Here is a 19,610-nt window from a genome sequence, read left to right on the forward strand (position 1 = left end):
AATTTTCAAACATATTAGGTTCAAAAGTAAAACGCAGAGGAAAACACATAGTTTGTGTTCCTTGTTGGTAAATTTTCAGTAAGTTAGAACCTTGTTTGTTTGGAGAAATGAAAAATTCCTTGTTCATAGATAAATTTGTTAAAACATTCATCAGACTGCCAAACCTGACTTGGAATATATTTTCTTCTTCTTAACATCCCAAATCCATCCAGATATTTGTTGAAAATACATGTTCCATATTTCATCTCCTTTTGTTTGGAGATCGGTAATAATCACTTTAAAAAGATGTTGCACACTTAGCAGTTCAGTGGTAGAACAGCCCAGTAACATGGACAAGAAGTTTGGAGCACGTCACAGGCACATAAAAGGTCTTTGTAATACTTATATGCTAGTCATTCATACATTTTTGGTAATATAGTAGATATCCTTAGTATACCCTTAAAATTACACACCCAAGTGTACAGCAATTATTTCCCTATGAAGCCCCGAGGTGCTGAGATTTTTTAAAGTTTTAACGAATAATTTTTGCAGATGTCAGCAAAGCTAAAGAAATTACCTTCAGAAGAGGGAGACACTGTCCTTGGCTCAGATGAAACACCAACAGCGGGAGGCTTCACACAGCCACAGCTGCCTGGATCCAGGGGACAAAGACAAAACATTTGAAAAAAAGTAAATTTGATTCTTACATTAAAAGTTTCTTTTATTTCTACTATATTTGCACCTGACTTAAAGGTATACAAAAGATAACCTTTTGTTTGCTTGTTTGTTGATTCAAGAAGCTAGCAGCACTACTAAGGGATCACAAAAGCTTTCCATTTTTAGCTCCTACTCTTGTGTGTGTGTGTGTGTGCATGTTTGTTCTTCTGCATTTAAGCGTATATTTGTTTTACTTTTAGCTTCACAATAAAATGGTCCAAACAATCAAATACTAAGTAATTGTGATGATAATTTTTACCTTGTAAAGGTAGAATGTTCTAGTATTTCAACAATAGGTCAAGACTGAGTTCAGCTTTGAGATGAGTCCTTTTAAAATCGTCTTCAGGATATCTTTTTCTAGCCATATTGCATGTGATTATTTAAACATGCACTACAAACATCTATTGTTGAATACTTCTTTGAGATTTAAGAGTGGTTAAAATATGTGTCCACGATCAACATCAAGAACTAGAGAAGGCCCAGAATAAAAAATCTCAAGTGCATCTTCTTTGCAATCAAATTCTCACTTTGCCCTAATATCTGCAAATGCATAGCTATACACAAAGCAATACACAAAGAAGATGAATAAATAAAATGTTTTATGCAGTTCCTGAATATAATGTTCACTTATAACTATCAGAAATAACTAATCAACATATACATTTGTAACTGCACATTTCCACTGTAGTGAAAAATAAAATAATAGGTAGAGAGTGCATGTTAATAAATATTACATACCATATTTTGTTGACATATTTACTTAATCACCTTAAAAATAAAAATATATAAATAATACCTGGGCATAATGGTTCATCCCTGTATTTTCAGCACTTGGAGTATGAAAATAAAGAGGATTAGGAGTTCAGAGTTATATAAAGTGATACAACTGTTATATAAAGTTCAATATCAACTTGAGCTGTATAATGTACCTTCTTAATATACAAATGACAAATAAATAATCTAAGCAAATATGCCTATGCACATGTTCTGCAGTAGATAAGCTTCTTAAGCTTTTATATGATCATCCTTACTTAAAAAGCAATTGAAATGACACTCATGGGAGATTTTAATATTCTATATTTTTTCAGAATGTTTTCAGTAAATGATAATAGTTACATTATTAAACAGAGAATTGTTCTTGATAAATATGGGCTAAGAAACCGATTCTGAAAGAACTTGACTTAAATAACAAGTTCTGCAAAACAAAATTTCACTTCAGAAATTAATGAGTCAGAACTCATGGTTTATTTCTCCTTAGAAGGTTTTCAGATCCTAAATGAAAGGCCTGAAAGTCTGTGAATTCAGGAATATCTGTATTTCTGACTTTTAGGTGACCAAAGATAGGGACTATCTACACATAATAGTAAGAGATACTTTTCCTCCTAGAGAAATATTAAGAAACTTTCAATGACGAAACCATAGAAAATGCACAGATGAGCTTTTCACAATCTTTGTACATGGGTCTAAAGGTCTCTTTGAAAGAAACCAGCTTAGTAACGAAGCCCTCAAGTCATATACAGATGACCAAGATCCATCATGTTAGACATTTGCTGAATATGCTTTTAAAATTTTACTAAGAACTATGTAACCTTGGTGAATTCAAATGCCCTAGATACGAGACAAGGCAAATCCTACAAAACCATGAAAGAGGATATATGTTATTTGCATGCTTCTGAATTAGGTTTCTGTGCTCATTCCACCATCTGCTATGATGGATTCCAGACTGCGCTAATGACAGGAAGTACATGAATAGTTTTGCGAATTGCTTGATGGAGAATAGTACGATTCTCCTCAAAATCAGTGTTTGGCTCACCTTTTATCACACAGTGCTCCGATTCTGCTTGATGTTGGCCAATAAAGAAACAATAACCTGTGGTGTTAGGCCTGCCTTCTTTTATCTTTCTTAAAATTTCTGGATGTGATAGTTTGTTGCCGAAAATCATTTCCTCTTTCTTTTCTGCAATGGTCTGTGAGCCATAGGTGTCTAAGTTGTACTGTAAAAGTGATAACTGGGATTTGCCATCTCAAGGTTTGTTATCTTTTCATCTTGACCAGCTCTGGTTTTCTGCAGCTACCTCCATCTTCTGAAAACAGAAGCTTCCTTGATGAGGGTGAGGCTTACACTTACCTGTGTTTAATGGCAGTTCGCTAATTTTACATTACCGTATATAAATTCCCTTTTGGTGAGCAGAACTTAAGTCTGTTTATGTTTCCTAGTTATCTCCGAGCAATGCCACTGTGTATCTTTCAGAATATTGTGTGCTGGACACTGCTGTGGTTTGCAAGCAGCACAGCTGGTGTGCAAATATACATGTACGTACAATATATAGGTATAAAGTTATATATATTGTATGCAAGTCCAAGTAGCCATAAGTAATATGACTCCCATGGCTTTTTCTTTTTCTTTTACAAACATAATTTATTAGCAATAATAGCTTAGTATTATTTATCTCTCCTCTTTCCCTCTTCCTCAGGCTTTTCATCCTCCTTTGGGTAAATCTTCATCCATTTTCTCCCCTTTTTCCACTCTTACTCAAATGCATTTTTAATGAAAACAGTAAGAAAATAAATGATCCCTTCCTTAAATCCAGCTGTAGGCAAAACTAGACTACAAAATGTAGACATCTTATTAGATAGTTAAACAGCAAGAAAAATTATGCAAATCATTTCATAAGAGCATGATAAATATCTCTGGGAATAAAACAGGTATTATAAGCAGAAAGCTTCATTTAAAAACTCAGTTGTATTAATAGTGTGTCATTTTAAGATAATATTAGCCTGTATGTTCTTTTTCCTTTTTAATGTGCTATTTCAAATACATTAGTATATTCATTTTTTTAAAAAAAAAAGGTGTTAACATGAACTTATCACTTGTATATGCCATAAGACACACAAGTCAGTTATATTTTCACAAAATTTAAATAAGAACATTTTGCATATTTATTCAGGAAGTTACCATTTCTGTTATTTTGGCTGTTATTTTCTTTCTCTTTTTCTGTTGCATTGCATATAGTTTCCACCTTTCTGGAGCACAATTTTTAAGTTTTCTTGCAGTGTTCGTCTGTTAGGGATGATAACTCTTACCTTCAGTATCTGGATGACTTTCTTTCTCCTTCAGTTTTAAGACTTACTCCTCCTTCGTTGGTTGAGATTTTCCCCACTTTTGCACTTTCATAATATTGTTCACCCAGATTTTTTTATTCCACTATTTATGACTAAATCTGCCACAGTCTTGCATGCACCTGCATGCACCTCTGTTTAGACACTTTGATGCTGTCTCTGTTAAATTGATTTGGAAATCCCAGTTACGACATATTTTGGTGTACTGCTAAGTTATCTGTGTGTGGTTTATTGAGCTTTTCTGGTGTGAATGTTCATAGTTTTCACCAGATTTGGAAACTGAGGAAGTTGCTTCTTTTTACTTTTTTATCTATCTTTATTTACATGCCTTTGTGTGTGCCTGCTTTACCCATATGTGCACTTTTGCACCTGCGTGACTATGAAGGCCAGAGGAGGACGGAAGAACCGCTTGAGCTGTAGTTACAGGGAGTTGTTAACCACATGATGTGGGTGTGTGGGGGCTGGGAAACAAACCCAGGTCTTCTGCAAGAGCAGCAAGTGCTCTAAACAGTTGAGCCATCTCTTCAGCATTGTGGGCCATTGTACCTAGAACCCAGTCCAACATTTTTGGGATGTTATAACCCCACAAAAATACACTCATTTTGAGCATTTGGTTTTAATCTCCAAACATTTGTTGGCATTTATCTTTACTCCCTAGGTTTATTACCTGAGCAGTTGCTAGTTAAATATTTGGCTACCTGTAACGTATTTATAATACCAATTTTAATGTTATCTGCTCTCTTATTGGCACAATATCTGTGCCAATTTTAAAGTATTTTTATTTTCTTATTACATACCATAATTTGTTTTGTTTTTTTTAATTTTATTTTTTTCTTATCAGTTACATTTTATTAACTCTGTATCCCAGCCGTGTCCCGATCCCTCATTCCCTCCCAGTCCCTCCCTCCCTCATCTCCACCGTGCCCCTTGCCAAGTCCACTAATAGGGGGACCTCCTCCCATTCATCTGATCCTGTTTTATCAGGTATCTTCAGGACTGGCTGCAAAGTCCTCCTCTGTGGCCTAACAGGACTGATCCTTCCTTGGGGGGTGGGGAGGCCAAATAGCCAGTCACTGAGTTCCTGTTAGAAATAGTCCTTGTTCCCCTCACTATGGGAAACCAATTGGTTACTGAGCTACCGCAGGCTATATCTGAGCAGAGGTTCTAGGTTACATTCATACATGGTCCTTGGTTGCATGTCAGTCTCAGAAAAGACCCTGTGCCCAGATATATTTGGTCCTTGTGGAGCTCCTATCCTTTCCTCATCAGACTAACTCCCCTTCTTTCTTATGATTAACTGTACTCTGACAAAGGTTTGGTCATGAGTCTTTGCTTTGAAAACACTGCTAGTTAGAGTCTTTCAAATGCGCTCAGTAGACTCCTGTCATATGTTCAATGCACATCCCATCTGTCTTTCTAAACGAGGATTGATCATCTTACCCCATGTCCGCTCTCTTGATTATCTTTTTTAGGTGTATAGATTTCATTATGTTTATCATATCTTATAGGTCTATATAAGTGAGTATATACCGTGTTTGTCTTTCTCCTTCTGGGATATTTCACTCAGGATGATCTTTTCTAGATCCCACCATTTGCCTGCAAATTTCATGATTTCCTCCTTTTTGATTGCTGAGTAGTATTCCATTGTGTAAAAATACCACAATTTCTGTACCCATTCCTCCGTTGATGGACATGTGGGTTGTTTCCAGGTTCTGGCTATTACAAATAATGCTGCTATAAACATGATATTGAGCAAATGTCCCTTTTGTGTACTTGAGCAAACTTTGGGTATATACCTAGCAGTGGTATAGCTGGGTCTTGAGGAAGTACTATTCCTAATTGTCTTAGAAAGCGCCAGATAGATTTCCAGAGTGGTTGTATCAGTTTACATTCCCACCAGCAGTGGAGGAGGGTTCCCCTTTCTCCACAGCCTCTCCAGCATGTGCTGTCACTTGAGTTTTTCATCTTGGCCATTCTGATGGGTGTGAGGTGATATCTCAGGATCGTTTTGATTTGCATTTCCCTGATGGCTAATGAGGATGAGCATTTCTTTAAGTGTTTTTCTGCCATTCTATATTCCTCTGTCGAGAATTCTCTGTTTAGCTCTGTTCCCCATTATTTAATTGGATTATTTGGTTTGCTGCTTTTCAGCTTCTTTAGTTCTTTGTATATACTCGATATTAGTCCTCTGTCAGATAAAGGGTTGGTGAAGATTCTTTCCCAATCTGTAGGCAGGCGTTTTGTTTTGATGACGGTGTCCTTTGCTTTACAGAAGCTTTTCAGTTTCATGAGGTCCCATTTATTGATTGCTGCTCTTAGAGCCTGTGCTGTTGGTGTTCTGTTCAGGAAGTTGTCTCCTGTGCCAATGAGTTCTAGGCTCTTCCCCACTTTTTCTTCTAACAGATTTAGAGTATCTGGTTTTATGTTGAGGTCTTTGATCCACTTGGACTTTAGTTTTGTGCATGGTGATAAATATGCATCTATTTTCATTTTTCTGCATGTAGACATCCAGTTGGACCAGCACCATTTGTTGAAGATGCTGTCTTTTTTCCATTGAATGGTTTTGGCTTCTTTGTCAAAAATCGAGTATTCATAGGTGTGTGGGTTTATTTCTGGGTCTTCTATTTGTTTCCATTGATCCTCCTTTCTGTTTTTGTGCCAATACCATGCAGTTTTTATTACTATTGCTCTGTAGTGCAACTTGAGATCAGAGATAGAGATACCTCCAGATGATCTGTTGTTGTACAGGATTGTTTTGGAGATTCTGGGTTTTTTGTTTGTTTCTCCATATGAAGCTGAGAATCTTTTTTCAAGGTCTGTAAAGAATTGAGTTGGTATTTTGATGGGAATTGCATTGAATCTGTAGATTGCTTTTGGCAGGATGGCCATTTTCACAATGTTAATCCTACCAATCCATGAGCATGGGAGATCTTTCCATCTTCTGAGATCTTCTTCAATTTCTTTCTTCAGAGACTTGAATTTTTTCTCAAACAGGTCTTTAACTTGCTTGGTTAGTGTCACCCCAAGGTACTTTATGTGGTTAGTGGCTATTGTGAAGGGTGTTGTTTCCCTAATTTCTTTCTCGGCCCTTTTGTCCTTGGTATACAGGAGGGCTTCTGATTTTTTTGAGTTGATTTTGTATCCTGCCACTTTGCTGAAGGTGTTTATCAGCTGGAGGAGTTCTCTGGTTGAATTTTTGGGGTCGCTCATATATACTATCATATCATCTGCGAATAGTGACACTTTGACCTCTTCCTTTCCGATCTGTATCCCCTTGATCTCCTTTAGTTGTCTTATTGCTTTGGCTAGGACTTCAAGTACTATGTTGAAGAGGTAAGGAGAGAGTGGGCAGCCTTGTCTTGTCCCTGATTTCAGTGGGATTGATTTAAGTTTCTCTCCATTGAGTTTGATGTTGGCTATAGGCTTGCTGTATATTGCCTTTACTATGTTTAGGTATGTGCCTTGTATTCCTGATCTCTCCAAGACTTTAAACTGGGTGTTGGACTTTGTCAAATGCTTTTTCAGCATCTAAGGAGATGATCATGTGGTTTTTCTCCTTCAGTTTGTTTATGTGGTGGATTACATTGATGGATTTCCGTATGTTGAACCACCCTTGCATGCCTGGGATGAAGCCTACTTGGTCGTGGTGGATGATATCTTTGATGTATTCTTGGATTCAGTATTTTATTGAGTATTTTTGCGTCGATGTTCATAAGAGAGATAGGTCTGAAGTTCTCTTTTTTTGTTGGGTCTTTGTGTGGTTTAGGTATCAGGGTGACTGTTGCTTCATAGAATGATTTTGGTAATGTACCTTCTGTTTCTATTTTGTGGAATAGTTTGAGGAGAATTGGTGTGAGCACTTCTTTGAAGGTCTGGTAGAATTCCACGCTGAAACCATCTGGCCCAGGGCTTTTTTTGGAGGGGAGACTGTGAATGACTGCTTCAATTTCCTTGGGGGATATAGGGCTGTTCAGTCTTTCTACCTGATCTTGACTTAATGTTGGAAGATGGAATCTATCAAGAAAATTGTCCATTTCATTTAGGTTTTCAAATTTTGTGGCATATAGGCTTTTGTAGTATGACCTAATGATTGTTTGAATTTCCTCTGTGTCTGTGGTTATGTCACCCTTTTCATCTCTGATTTTGTTGATTTGGATAGATTCTCTCTGCTTTTTAGTTAGTTTGGCTAAGGGTTTGTCTATCTTGTTGATTTTCTCAAAGAACCAGCTTTTTGTTTCATTGATTCTTTGAATAGTTTTATTTGTTTCTAATTGATTGATTTCAGCCCTGAGTTTGATTATTTCCAGCCTTCTGCTCCTCTTGGGTGTATTTGCTTCTTTTTTTTCTAGGGTTTTCAGTTGGGCCATTAAGTTGTTTGTATGTGATGTTACGAATTTCTTCTTGCAGGCACTTAGTGCTGTAAAGTTTCCCCTGAGCACTGCTTTCAATGTGTCCCATAAATTTGGGTATGTTGTGCCTTCATTTTCATTGAATTCTAGGAAGTCTTTAATTTCTTTCTTTATTTTGTCCTTAACCCAGCTGTCGTTGAGTAACAAGTTGTTCAGTTTCCATGTGCGTGTAGGCTGTTTGTTATTTCTGTTGTTGTTGAAGTCCAGCTTAAGTCCATGGTGGTCAGATAGAATACAAGGGATTATTTCAATCTTTTTGTATCTGTTGAGGCTTGCTTTATGACCAACTATATGGTCTATTTTGGAGAAGGTTCCATGCAGTGCTGAAAAGAAGGTATACTCTTTTGAGTTTGGGTGAAAAGATCTGTAGACGTCTATTAGGTCCATTTGATTTAGGGTCTCTGTAAGTGTTTTTATTTCCCTATTTGTTTTCTGTCTAGTTGATCTGTCCCTTGATGAGAGTGGAGTGTTGAAGTCTCCCACTATTAGGGTTTTAGGATCAATGTGTGATTTAAGCTTTACTATTGTTTCATTTACGAATGTAGGTGCTCTTGTATTTGGGGCATAGATATTTAAAATTGTGATGTCCTCTTGGTGGATTTTTCCTTTGATGAGAATATAGTGGCCGTCCTTATCTTTTTTCATTAACTTGGGTTGAAAGTCTATTTTATTAGATATTAGGATGGCTACTCCCGCTTGTTTTCTGGAACCATTTGCTTGAAAGACATTTTTCCAGCACTTTACTCTGAGGTAGTGTTTATCTTTGTTGCATAGGTGTGTTTCTTGGATGCAACAGAATGATGGATCCTGTTTCCGCAACCATTCTGTTAGTCTGTGTCTTTTAATTGGGGAGTTGAGTCCGTTGATGTTGATAGAAACTAGTGACCAACAATTGTTACTTACTTTAGATGCGGTGTTGGTGGTGTCACTGAGTTTCATTGCTTGTCTTCTTTTTTGTGTGTGTGTGTGTAGTTATCTATTTCCTCTGTTTCCTTCGATGTAGTTGTTTTCTTTGGTTTGGAGTTTCCCTTCTAGTAACTTCTGTAGAGCTGGGTTACTATGTAGATATTGTTTAAATTTGGTTTTGTCTTGGAATAACTTGAATTCTCCGTCTATGTTGATTGAAAGTTTTGCTGGGTATAGTAGTCTGGGTTGGAATCTGTGGTCCCTTAAGGGCTGTATGATTTCTGTCCAGGCCCTTCTGGCTTTCATAGTTTCTGTTGAGAAATCTGGTGTGACTCTGATAGGTCTTCCTTCATATGTTACTTGGCCTTTTTCCCTTGCTGCTTTTAGAATTTTTTCTTTGTTTTGTAGGTTCAGTGTTTTGACTATGATGTGACGTGAAGAATTTCTTTTCTGGTCTAGTCTACTTGGTGTTCTGTAGGCCTCTTGTATGTTTATGGCCATCTCCTTCTTTAAGTTGGGAAAGTTTTCTTCTATAATTTTCTTGAAAATATTTTCCGGACCTTTGAGCCTGATGTCTTCTTTTTCTTCTACTCCTATTATTCTTAGGTTTTGTCTTTTCATAGTGTCCTTGATTTCTTGGATGTTTTGTGTTTGGAACTTTTCTGATTTTATTTTTTCTTTGAGAGACGTGTCAATTTCCGCAAGTGTATCTTCGGCTTCTGAGATTCTTTCTTCCATCTCTTGTATTCTGTTGGTGATGCTTACCTTTGTAGTGCCTGATCTTTTCTCTATGTTCTCCAGCTCCTGGTTTTTCTCTATTTGTGTTTTCTTTATTGATTCTAATTCTGTTTTCATGTCTTGCACCATTTCCTTCATCTGTTTGAATGTGGACTCCTGCTTTTCAATGATAGCTTCTATTTTTTTGTCCGTTTCCTCTCTATGTATCACTAACTGTGCCTCTACTTCTTTGGGTATAATTGCCTGTATTTCTATGAGAGCTTTGTTTATTTCTTCTTTATTTGCCTTCATTTGCGTAGACATTTCTTTGAGAGCTTTGTGCATTTCTTCTCTGTTTGCCTCACGTTTCGTGGTCATTTCTCTGAGAGCACGATTTGTTTCCTCTTGGTTAGTCTCGATTTCTTTGGTTATTTCTCTGAGGGCTTTGTTCATTTCATCTCTATGGGCCTCTAATAGCTGGAGAAACATAGTTTTGAGGTCGTTTTCTTGTATATCTAGTGAATTGAAGTGTCCATTGTTTTGTGGGGTTGCTGGTGAGGTCATAATGTCCTGATTTTTGTTGGGAGTGTTCTTACGTCTGCCTCTAGCCATCTGGTTATTTATAATCCTCACTGGTTGTTCTTCGAGATTGTAGTTTGGGCTATGATCCTCTCTTTCTGTTTTCTGGACTGTTTTTTCAGGAAGATGAGAGAGGTTCACTGCTTTGGGAGTGTGCACTGTGTTTTCAGTTTTGCCTAAGTAAGGAATGTGACGCTGGCGCTATTTGCGTGCGCTTTTAGAGGGCACAGTGTGCATGCGCGGATTGTCTGACTATTGCAGTGGCCTGCAAGCCACTATTACGCAGTTCTGACTGAGATCCAGGGATTGTTTGCCTGGATTACCCTGGTGGACCTGCAAGGCAGAAGCTTCAATGTTGGGGTCGCTATCCCAAGAATCCCTATGATGCCCACACTAGGGGTGTGGGTGGCAAGAATCTCGTCTGGTTGCTTCTGTGGAGAGGCCCTGGGTCTGGGGTAATCTCTCCCTAGAAGGCTCACTCACTCTCTTGCAGGACCAGTTGGAATGCACAGGGGTTCCCCTTGCTCACTACTCTCTGATTTGGTCCTACTGCGGAAATGCGTGGGTAGGCTAACAGTCAGCTCTGTGACACTGTGGCCGCAGGACTCAGTGTCCACCTTTCCTGTGTGCTGCCTCTTTGTCCTTTCCCTCTGCCAGGAGGGGTTATGTTGACTGGTCCCTGGGTGGCGCGGGAAAGAGTTAGGGTGAGTGTACTCAATCCCAGATCCCGGGCCCAGATCTCTCTGCCAGAAGCAGCCTAGTGGTAGAATCTATGTTTGCTGATCCCAAGAGAGTACTGGGTAGGGTTGAGTGTCCTCAGATCCAGAGCTTGGGTTTCTCTGCTAGGGGCCGCTGGAGAAAGGGTGCTGTGTCCTTGGCAGGCTGCCTCTCTGTCCTTCCCCTCTGACCTTCTCCTCTGCTAGGGCGAGCCTATGGAGGTGCTCTCAGGGGAGTGCCAGCAGGGGTTGGGGCTTCTCAGTTGGATCCTGAGCCCTGAGCTGGCGTTTCTCTGCCAGGGGTCAAGGGGAGGGGGTCGCCGGTGATAGAACTTGCTGCTAGACCTTATTGCGCTGAACCCAGGAGAATCTCAGGACACGTAGGATGACCACAGTCCCAGATCCCGAGCTGTAGTTTGTTTGCTAGGAGCGGCGGGCAGCACTGGAGTTCCGGCACTGTGAAGTCGCTGTGCGCCTCTTTATCCTTCTGCTCCGCTGCGGCAGGGTTTTGGCGGTGTTTGGGGGAGTGCCCGAAAGGATTGGGTTTTTTCAGCCCCGATCTCGGGTTGGGGTACAGACAATGTGGTCTGTGGCAGATTCTGCTGGACGCCTCCTGCCTCCTCCGAAGAGGGAGTAGGGATTTTGAGCTGGGTGCAGCTGCAATCCTTGAGCTGCTGGAGCTCAATTGTAATGGCGGCAGGTACCCGTGGTCAGAGAGACCTTCCAGGGAAAGACTGGGTGACCCGTGACCAGTCTGGCAACTTTCTTTCCCCGTGGGGTTTTTTGCTACTGGGACTCCCAGCCTCAGGCACCCTTGTGCCCACCAATCAGCGTGGGAAAGTGATTGGGACAAGCAGGCTTGCGGCACCAGCCCGGAGACCCAAAACCCGCGTTAGCTGGGTTCTCTTCCGGGTTCTGGCTGGGCAGCCGAGAGTGGAGCCGACCGATTCCCACGCCGTGGGAGCCTCCCCTCACCTGGGAAACACGATTGATCGCTGTTGTTTTAGGGCCCAGAGTTCAGTCTCCTAGTCGCTGCATGGAGTGTGTTGTCCAGCTTCTCAGACATGGTGTTCTCCCGGTGCCGCCATCTTGGCCCCTCCCTACATACCATAATTTGATAGGGTTTTTACAGACCATGAAATTATATCATTAAATGTCCAACAGTGTGTCATGAACCATGTTGAATTCTGGCTATCTTTTGTGTTCCTATAGATATTCATTCAAGTTATATTAGGAGGTATTCAGAATGCACAGAAGCCATTTAATCAGTTGTCTGGCTATTGGGATTAGTTAGGAAGTAACAAGAAAATATTACATTCAAACATTAAAGACGTTTTGTGCCTTCTGCCCAATGCTGATTCTGTACTATCAATAATATTGGATAACTGTGTTTCTTCACTAGCTATGTTTCATTGTCAGTGTCTGCTCTGATTCTCCTGAATGTTTATACCTAGTTGGTATCTATGGTTACCTCTGCCTTTCGGTTCTCTGTGCTATGGATTGCAACAACACGATCTTTTTTGCTCTCAGCTTGGTCACTACACTCAGAGAGTCCACTGGGCTCCTTCTCCTGTATAGACTAGAAACACTCAAAGCTCAGTCTCAGGGCTCAGTTCTTGTACTTTCATTGTTCAGGTAACAGTGTTATACACTGCCTGATGCCTTAAAATTTGCTTGTCATGAAAGCTGAGGTTCTGCATACTTTTCCTGTGTTCCTGTTGTTGTTTTACTTTTGGTATGTTTTCTCTCTTTAAAAGACTCATCACCCTTGCACAGATGTAGCCCATGGCAGTTCAGTGTCCAAGGGTTCCATAGTAATGGGAAGAGGGACTGCCTCTGACATGAACTGATTGGCCTGCTCTTTAATCACCTCCCCCTGAGGGGGGAGCAGCCTTATCAGGCCACAGAAGATGACAATGCAGCCACTCCTGATGAGAACTGATAGTCTAAGATCAGAAAGAAGGAGAGGAGGACCTCCCCTATCAGTGGACTTGGGGAAGGGCATGCATGCAGAAAGGGGAGGGAGGGTGGGATCGGGAGGGGAGGGGGCGGGGCTTATGGGGGGATACAAAATGAATAAAGTGTAATTATAAAAGTTAAATAAAAAATTAAAAAAAATAAAAAAGACTAGTCAGATTTCAGGCTGAAATAGAGTTTAATTTTATGCAGTAATGTTTAATTGTTATATTATAAAATATCTCCTCGGGACATGATTCCTTACTAAATAAATTTTTATTTTAGTTAAATTCTAGGGTTATTAGGAGTAAAGTTGGCCTGGCATATTCTTCCAAGTCCATGTGTGGGCACCGGGGATCTATTCACGTAGGAGTGAGAAGGGTATTTCCTGTGCCAGGCACACGTTTCCATGTTTAATGTATCTGTGGGACTGGAGGGGTGGATCAGATGGAGAGGCACTTCCTCAGCAAGCGTGAGGACTTGAACTTAGGTCCCCAGGCCACACAAGATCTATAAACCGTACGATTTCCTTTCACTTTCTCCTTTTTAATGTAGTCTTTGGGCAACATTGTAATAATTCTGGTGTATTCTATTCAAGACATCTATGTGTCAAAGACTTTTGCTTAAATGACAGTATTTTTTTTCAATCCATCAGGTTATCCCCCCTTTTTTTTTCTTTCTGTTTTTTCTTTTTTTTTTTTTGTGAGAAAATGAATTAAAACAACTGTCTTCCTGTGTCCTGAGAAAGGTAACTGATGATGCTCTGGGAGAAAAAAAAGTCAAGTAAGATTCAAAGTACTTCACATCTATGCTTTGTGCCCAGCTTCTATGTTATCACTATGTCTATGATGTGCTAACTGTCATTATCTAAAGTAAACTGAAAGGTAAAAAATCAGTAATAAAGATTAGGTGTATATAATAGTAAAGTTATATTGATTATACATTTTCCTTGAGGTCCAATATAAAGTATTATAGCTTATTTCATTTTAAAATTTCACTGGTAGATAAATGTTAAAGATAAAATATGTAGATTGCAAGCAGAAAACACTGTTTGAGCTTAATATATAGGCAAATTAAATACACAAAAAGAAACTTAATTCTTACAACAATCTTTAAAATCATCCCTAAAGTTGAAAATTAAAAGAGAAATTAAAATAATTAATAGGATACACGATTTAACAAAATTTTATTCAGGAACATAATAATGAAGTTTGTTGAAAGGCACACCTAACTGAAAATTATTACAAACTCAGGTCTCATTCTGTGTTTTTAATAAAATTGTAACCACAAGACTCTAGAGTCCAAGTCTTTAGACAAAAATGAAACGTACTCAATTGGTTAACTTTAAGGAAGACAAAAACCTATGCTAACAATGTCAGAAGACTAGTAAAATTCCAGGCGATGATAGTAGTAAAAAATAAAGATAAGCTTACACGGTGGCACAGTACTCAGGGAGGCAGAGGCAGGAGGATTTCCTGTGAATTCAAGCCAGCCTGGTCTACAAAGCAAATCCAGGACAGCCAAAGCTATCTCAAAAAACCATTAAATAAATAAATAAATAAACAAATAAATAAATAAATAAATAAATGGATAAATAAATAAATATAAATTGAATGTCAGTGAAAACCATTGCAAAGAAATATGTATGTATATGTGTATGCTTTAAAGGAAAAAATAAAGCCACTCGGGCTTCTGAATTAAATTCACTGCTAATAACTGTTCCTTGAAAAGTCCAGTTTCACGTTGGGAGTGTTGATCAGTGGTGAGCTCTTGCCCAGAATATGTGACGCCCTAGGTTTAACCCTCTATGGCACAAAGAAAGATGAAATGAAATAACAACCATTATGAAGCATGTAAAAAGCTAAAAGGGTTGTGAAAATCAAAATCTCGTAGATGCCAGGAAACACTGAATAGTAAAGGCAGAGCATTTTGAAGGCTCTAAGATTCTCTTCCACAAAGGCCATAATTGTGTAGGACACTAGTTCTTAGCACAGCGCCGTTCTTCCCTCTAGCGGACACTTAGTAATTGTCTCAGAAAATTTTAGTTGTTTAAATTGGGAGTATTCTTTTTGTAGGATTGACAGATTTACTAAATAAAAGTATAGAAAGCACAGTCTTCATTTTACTTAAAGTAACACAACTTTTGTAAGTATACTTTGACATAATCATAATATAAATGTGTCGTGAATGCAGAACAACAGGCTAAGCTTAGAATAAAAGAGTTTGCTAATTTGATAGATGAACAATTTATTTCTTATCTAATATTCAAATGTAATTGAGCACTCTGTTTTAATTTGTTAACTGTACCAGGTATCTTATTTTCAGTGGTTTGGTATATAACGATTTTTTCCTGAATGTTCGTGGCCTTTAAGATGGTCCCTAACATAGTTCTACTGATCAACGGTAGATCCTTAAGAGTTGAAGTTTGATAAGAAATTAGTAGATCATAGAGATGCCATAAACCGAGATGCCAATGTTATTAGAGCTGTGAGTCTGTTTGTTGTGGGGCAAGATTATTTCCTGTGATCAAATATTGCCATGACACAAACATGGTGGCTGAAGAACTGACTCAGTAAAGAGCTCTTGCTGGAAGTTGTTGTCATGGTGTCTGTGTTAGGATTGTGCAGCAAAGTTACAAGGTAGGTTCACAAATCATGCCATACGACTGGTTCCATGTGGGAGGATTATTAAGGGAAGGAGATAGGGTTACAGAGACTGTCTTTGGGTAGGGCAAGAGAGAGAGATTGGAGTTCTCTTATAAGGTGACCCATAGCATGTGCAGGTGGTTTCAAATGGTCCATAAGTGGCTTCACAGATGCCTGATATCTTGGGGCTGACTGTAGAGATGCCTGCTTTCAGATCCTAACAGTTTGAACTTTCCAGACGTAAGAAATCTGATCCAAATAAAAGCATTGCTTCTTTATGAAGTCTCCAGCATCAGATGTGTTTTCACATAATTTAAAAAGATGCTGGTAACCATTTAAAATGTACATAAAAGCATTAAGGATAGCAAGCCAGTGAACAACAACCACAACAGCAATGCATAGACTCAGTGATAGCAGTTATAATCAAAAGAGTACTCTAAACAAGACTATAAATATGAGCACATCTTCCCCATGAAATTATCAATTGTTTTAGTGGCTTTTCTCACTGTTGTAACAAATTATTTGGCTAGTGCAACTTTCAAGAAGTAGGGTCTATTCTGCCTCGCATTGGGGAAGTCCTTTATGGTGACAGGAACGGGGACCTAGTAGGTCAAACTGTGTCAGTCAGGGAGTGGGGAGAGGAAAATGGTTGCATTCAGTTAGCTTTGTGCTTTTTATGTATCCCAAGACCTCAGCTCAGCTCCTACTATTTCCCACTTCTTACATAAAATTCCATTCACTCTGCCCATCAGTTGGCCATCAGGCTCAGCAGCTGCTTTGACAGTCTGCACGGCAGAGGCTTTCAGAGGCCCTCTGTGGCAGGTTCCCAAGGAGAGCAACAGAACAAGAAAATTTGAACACAGGGAACTTCCCAGAGACTCATACTCCAACCAAGGACTATCCGTGGAGATAACCTAGAACCCTGACAATGCAGCCACTTCTGATGAGAACTGATAGACTAAGTTCAGAAAGAAGGAGAGGAGGACCTCCCCTAGCAGTGGACTTGGGGAGGGGCATGCATGCAGAAAAGGGGGGAAGGTGGGACTGGGAGGGGAGGAGGGAGGGGCTTATGGGGGGATACAAAATGAATAAAGTGTAATTAATAAAAGTTAAAAAAAATAAAAAAAGAAAGAAATGTGAAAAAAAAGACCTCAGCTCACCTCAGTGTGTGTTTTGTCACCACAATTAATGTACCCTAGAAAAATTCATCACTGACATGTGCAGAGATTTATTTCAAAGATGAGTATAGTTCCTTTCAAGCGGACGATCAGTCTTGCTTATCACAACTCCATTTTTTGTCAGCCTGACACACAGTTATGTTCCTTGAAAGCCACATCCATCTACTTATTTTCACTGTAGATGTACAGCCACCGCAGAATGTGCTCTACAGTGAGCTCTACTTCAGAAGCCTGCAGTCTTTAACAATCTGATGTTGTTCAAAAGTGTGACAAGAGAGGCTTAGAAGCTTGATCTCTTCTTATATAATTATTGTTGCTTTACAAACAAACACACACACACACAGAGAGAGAGAGAGACAGAAAGATGGTCTTAGGACAGAGTTTAAGCCTGAATAAAGCTCTTTGCTCTTGCATATGCGGTCTGACTCCTGGTGATCTTTGGGGACCCTAAAATCTGGGCATAACAGTAATGTCTATTTATTTTCTCTGTCTTTTAAGCCTTGGTTGTTAGATGAACTAAACCATATATTTTTAAAAGGTGCAATATTCTATAATGGTATGTCTGGTTCCCACAGGAAGTCCTTTTTCCCAAAGTTGGGCATTTAGAAAAAATTGACCACTCCCTCAGGGGTTTGAAGAAAGTTTCTTTTTGCTAAAATGGGAGTCATTGTCCTTTTCTTATGACGGAAGAACTAGTGGTCCTTCCTTTGACGTAGGACTGAGGTGCCTGTTAATTTGTCAAAGTCAGTGTTGCCCAAAGTCCCTGTTCATAAATCCCACCCCAGCCCACAAGCCCTCTTTCTCCCTGGGAGAGCCTTGACATTTTAGAATAAACTTTTTCCCTCTTCACCCATAGAATGGCTGTTTTGGTTTCTTTACTGTGTCCATATTCAGAATCAGTAAATCCCTGTAGACATTATCTATGATTAAAAGTTTTATTTTGAGATGGGTGTGGTGGTGCAAGCCTTTAATCCCAGCACTTGGGAGGCAGAGGCAGGCCTAAAACCAGCCTGATCTACAGAATGAGTTCCAGGACAGAGCTATTATACAGAGGAACCCTGTCTCAATATATATCTGCTCTTTTAGCATCTATCTATCTATCTATCTATCTATCTATCTATCTATCTATCCATCTATCATCTATCTATCATCTATCTATATCTATATATATTAGCATCAATATATAAGCATAAATATATACATGTATATATATATGTATATATATCAATATATATCAATACATCAGTATATATTAATATATACATATATATATTGTATATATATGTATATATTGATGCTGAAAGAGCCTCAATTAAAAAAGCATGATTTTTAAGGTGCAAACTTAACAGGGCTAAACCTAGTCTTATGGAAGCTACTAAATTATTTTAAACTCTTATGATAATTAAAACATGCAAATTAATAGTCCCTTCATAAAAGATCAGAATTTTTAATGTATTTAAAACTATATTTGATGTCATGCTAAGAACTGGTCCAATTAATTTACACAAAAATATTTTTTTAATTTTAATTTAATTTTTATATTAATCACAGGTTGTTTAATTTGTATCCCAGCTGTAACCCCCTCCTTCAGTCCCTACCAATCCCACCCTCCCTCCCTTATCTCCTTCCTGTCCCTTTCCAAGTCCACTGCTAGGGAGGTCCTCCTCCCCTTCCATCTGACCCTAGCTTATCAGGTATCTTCAGGACTGGCTGCTATGTCTCTTCTCTGTGGCCTAACAAGACTGTTCCTTCCTCGGGGGGTTGGGGGAGGTAAAAACAAAAAAATCTTTGTTTAGCTTTCTGTATGTGTTTTTAAGGTTAAGCCTAAAACAGGGAACTAAAAACAAGCAAAGTTTGCTGAGCTCAGCCAACTATACTCTTAATAGATGATGGTTCTCACACCTGTCAGAGAATCTGCTGATTATGGCATTTAAACGTTTAATGAAAAAAAGCTTACTAGGTGTTTATGAGAGCCGCCAGCACATAGTGATGACCCCAATGTCTCCAGTAAAATATGGGCACAATGAAAAGGGACTCCACCTGGGTTGTGTTACACTAATAAATGGGTAAGACTATCCCAATGCCTCAGCCATTGCTAGGGCCCAGCCTGGACTATGGGAAAACAGGACACCTGAAGAGGTAACTGTGCCACATCACCAACAACAGAGTGAGGTCAATATCTCCAGTGTTCTTACTCCACAGAAAAAGTCTCTCATCTTCTGGGCCCGAGCCCAGACTGCCTCTGTACACTGTACCATGAAGACCACAGGAGACTGGGACAACTGTCTATTGGTGTACTGTGGACTAGTCTCTGTTATTTTGATTAATATACAGGCCATTTAGATTATAATTTATCCTTCTCGGGTCTCTGATGGGTTGGAAGACTAGGCTAGTGAAAGAATTAACACCCCTTGGGGTGGTGCAGACTTGCCAGACCAAGGAGGAAGATGATGAGGCCAGCCTTGATGAGACCTGGAGGCCTGGGGTCAGATGGAGGGAAGAGGCATGGGGAGATGGTGGGTGTGACCGGGAGGAAACGAGGGAGGGGGATGCAGGGTGAATGAATTGTGATAAATAAATATTTAAATTAAATTTAAAAAAACAAAATTAAAGAGAAAATAAAAAGTCATTAAAGCTTTCCGAAGAAGAAGAAGAAGAAGAAGAAGAAGAAGAAGAAGAAGAAGAAGA

This window comes from Psammomys obesus, unplaced genomic scaffold (assembly GCF_907164565.1).
Source record: "Psammomys obesus unplaced genomic scaffold, mPsaObe1.curated_primary_1811, whole genome shotgun sequence".
Taxonomy (NCBI): Eukaryota; Metazoa; Chordata; class Mammalia; order Rodentia; family Muridae; genus Psammomys; species Psammomys obesus.